Here is a 3149-nt window from a genome sequence, read left to right on the forward strand (position 1 = left end):
AGGAAAACTCATGCTTCAAGTCTTGGCATCCAAGCACAGGCTGGTGCCTCTATTGTGCAGTAGAAATGAAGTTTGTGTTGGCAATTCAACGCGTTCTCAGAACAGCCTTCCTTTCCAAGGAAGGACAATTGTAAACAAACATGTGTTAGGCACCTTCAACATGCAAGTTTCTGTCCCAAACAGTCTGATGTGATCCTGAGCACATTCCAGTGAGACTAGACCCTTCAGTTCTTCTTCATTGAGGAGAAACCTGAAATTCCCAAAGGTTAAGAAACTTGAGTGGCAAAGCCAAGATGTGAGTCCAGGTCTTTTTGCCACCCGTCCATCTCTTTCCATTACCCAACATTTGCCTGCATTTAAACAGTAGCTCTTAGGGGCATTTTTTGGGGGAGCAAACCTGGCTAATCCCCACCTCCAGGTTCCTATTTCTCATTGCCTCTTCTCCACCTGGCCAAGTGCTATGCTTCTTTTAAGACTTACATTCCGTCGGGCGCGGTGGATCACGCCTGTAATCCCAGCACTTTGGGAGGCCGAGACAGGTGGATCACGAGGTCAAGAGATTGAGACCATCCTGGTCAACATGGTGAAACCCCATCTCTACAAAAATACAAAAAATTAGCTGGGCGTGGTGGCGTGTGCCTGTAATCCCAGCTACTCAGGAGGCTGAAGCAGGAGAATTGCCTGAACCCAGGAGGCGGAGGTTGCAGTGAGCCGAGACCGTGCCATTGCACTCCAGCCTGGGTAACAAGAGCGAAACTCTGCCTCAAAAAAAAAAGACTTACATTCTACTTCATTCCTCAAGACTTTTCTAGATGATTTCAGCACAGAGTGATCTCTCAGTTTAGGATGAATGATGTGGGTAGATATTAGATATGCAAAGGGGAGGGCTGCAGAGAACACTTGATTTTCACCCAACATCTAGTTTCCCCTTGATTATTGTCAAACAGATCCTGATTTCTGATTCCTTTGTAACTACGTAGGTGCTGACTCCATCCCAGTTCTAGTAGTGGATGGAGCTTCGTCTAAATCAGTTGAAGAAATGTTAACCCCCTTACCAGTTGTCAGGCCGGGAATGGTTTTATAACCAAATTCTGGCCAGTGGGAAGAGACTGTCTTTCCTTCTTCAGTGGGATGGTTCCACGTCTAGAACTGCTGTGGACTTCCTGCCACCCAGCTTGGGGGTGAAGCCCACATTAGATGGTGGAGCAGCAGGGAAAGGAGTCCTTAAGTTGCCATATCAAACACCTCGGACCTGCCTTTTCTCTGAACTCTGCTATGAGAGCTGATACATTTCCCTGCAGCTAATTCCAGTTTGAGTTCAGGGTTTTTTGTTACTTGCTGACAAAGTCATCACAGCTGCTACTACACTCCCTCCTTTAACACACAGTGTTGGTGCTGTTCTTCCTGACCCTACCACCTTGTCAACTCTACCATACTGTTGCCATGTTGTTATTTAACTTTTCCTATGTTCACATCTTGTCTATGAAGTTGATGTCAGCTCTTCCAGCCCGAAGGAATGTTTTCCGAATTATCATAGAGCTCCCCAATAGCAGTCAAATCTGTCATCCATTCTTTCCAGAAATATTTATTGAGCCCTACTATGTGCAGGAACTGGAGATATTCAGTGGGGAAGGCAGACACAATCCTACAGCTATGCAGTTGGGAGTCCTCATGAGGAACTCAGATGTTAATCAAATGACCTCAGGAATAAGTCTAGAATGAATGACGACTGGGAGGAGTGAAGAATGCAGGTATCCGGAGCTTTGCTAAGGCACAGTACAAAGACCTGCACTGGCCAGGGGATCAGGGAAAGTATCCCAGAGAAACAGATCTGCAGGATGCGTGAGAGTGAACTGGGTGAAAAAACAGGGAAAATGCATTCTAGGCGGTAAGAAGAGTATGTCATCTCTTCATCCCAGCGGCCACTGCCCCCCTCACTTTCGACCAGACCATTCTTGTTGCTTTCTAACTGGCCACCCTGCTTGCAATTTTGTCCCCCTGGAGTCCATGCTCATCCCAGCCATGAGACTTATTTATGAAAACCCTCTGGTGGCGCCCAACTTCTAAGAGGTCAATTTTCTCTTCCTTCCTGTCTGCCTTCCTTCCTTTTTCTTCCTTCCTTCCTTCTCTTTCTCTCTTTCTTTCTGTCTCTCTCTCTGTTTTCTTTTCTTTTTTGACACAGGATCTCACTCCATCACCCAGGCTGGAAAGCAGTGGCACAATCTCAGTTCACTGAAACCTCTGCCTTCTGGGTTCTAGCAATTCTCCCACCTCAGGCTCCCGAGTAGCTGGGATTACAGGCAGGTCTCCCCGTTTCCCAGCTACTTTTTATATTTTTAGTAGAGACAGGGTTTTGCCATGTTGTCCAGGCTGGTCTCAAACTCCTGGCCTCAAGTGATCCACCTGGTTCAGCCTCCCTAAGTGCTGGGATTTCAGGCATGAGCCACTGCACTTTACCAAAGTCAATTTTCTTTCTTTCTTTTTTATTTTTAAATATGGAACGCTTCACGAATTTGCGTGTCATCCTTGCGCAGGGGCCATGCTAATCTTCTCTGTATCATTCCATTTTTAGTATATGTGCTGCCGAAGCGAGCACCAAAGTCAATTTTCTTAACAAGGCTTTTCATGATCCCATCTCTAGTCACCTCTCTAACCTTATTTTCTGCCTCTCCCTCCCTCTGAGAACTCCCTACTTGTGATTCTCAACCACAACCAGGCCATCCAACCTTTTCTTCATGTCATCTCTGCCCAGAACTTTCTTCCAGGCTTGCTTGGCACGGCTGCCCTGATGCAGCTCAGGTGTCACGTCACTTGGATTGGCCTCAGTGGCCCTTCACTGTGCTGCCACCACAGCTTCTGCATATCAAAATTGTCTGTTCATGGGTGTCTCTCCAATTAGAATTGAGCATTTCCAGTGGAGGGACCATGTCTCACATATCTTTGTACCACTTAGAACTCAGCACAGCCAGGTACACAGTATGCTCTCAGGAACCATTCCTTAAACTCTATTTCAGCACCTACTGTCTTGCCACATAATCTAGCACTGCTCATGTTCCATTTGACTGTATTGTATTTCATTGGCTCTTTCATGTGTGCTACCACTGATGGCGCAGGTAGATCTCAAGTTCCTGGAGGCCAAACAGCATCTT

At 46.6% G+C, this 3149-nt stretch overlaps 1 non-coding gene across 1 annotated transcript; it reads right to left on the reverse strand.

Moving 5' to 3' along the window:
• Window positions 1–2489: 2489 nt before the first annotated feature.
• Window positions 2490–2596, reverse strand: LOC118147496 (U6 spliceosomal RNA). The gene has a single exon (XR_004733953.1). It is a non-coding gene; the product is annotated as a U6 spliceosomal RNA (small nuclear RNA).
• Between the last annotated feature and the right edge of the window lie 553 nt (window positions 2597–3149).

Source organism: Callithrix jacchus, chromosome 14 (assembly GCF_049354715.1).
Source record: "Callithrix jacchus isolate 240 chromosome 14, calJac240_pri, whole genome shotgun sequence".
Taxonomy (NCBI): domain Eukaryota; kingdom Metazoa; phylum Chordata; class Mammalia; order Primates; family Cebidae; genus Callithrix; species Callithrix jacchus.